Below are 584 nucleotides of genomic sequence, written 5' to 3' on the forward strand. Positions count from 1 at the left end.
AATATTAATCTGTGTTCTCTGTCAGTGTGTTAATATTACTGAGGACAGTGGGGGTGTTTTACACTTCACAGGGTGTATCTGACTGTGGGTCATGATGTACACAGTGTGTCAGTGAGTGTGTTAATATTAATCTGTGTTCTCTGTCAGTGTGTTAATATTACTGAGGACAGTGGGGGTGTTTTACACTTCACAGGGTGTATCTGACTGTGGGTCATGATATACACAGTGTGTCAGTGAGTGTGTTAATATTAATCTGTGTTCTCTGTCAGGTGTTAATATTCCTGAGGACAGTGGGCATGTTTTACACTTCACAGGGTGTATCTGGCTGTGGGTCATGATATACACAGTGTGTCAGTGAGTGTGTTAATATTAATATGTGTTCTCTGTCAGTGTGTTAATATTACTGAGGACAGTGGGGTGTTTTACACTTCACAGGGTGTATCTGACTGTGGGTCATGATATACGCAGTGTGTCAGTGAGTGTGTTAATATTAATCTGTGTTCTCTGTCAGTGTGTTAATATTACTGAGGACAGTGGGGATGTTTTACACTTCACAGGGTGTATCTGACTGTGGGTAATGATAT

Source organism: Heterodontus francisci, unplaced genomic scaffold, assembly GCF_036365525.1.
Source record: "Heterodontus francisci isolate sHetFra1 unplaced genomic scaffold, sHetFra1.hap1 HAP1_SCAFFOLD_184, whole genome shotgun sequence".
Classification (NCBI taxonomy): domain Eukaryota; kingdom Metazoa; phylum Chordata; class Chondrichthyes; order Heterodontiformes; family Heterodontidae; genus Heterodontus; species Heterodontus francisci.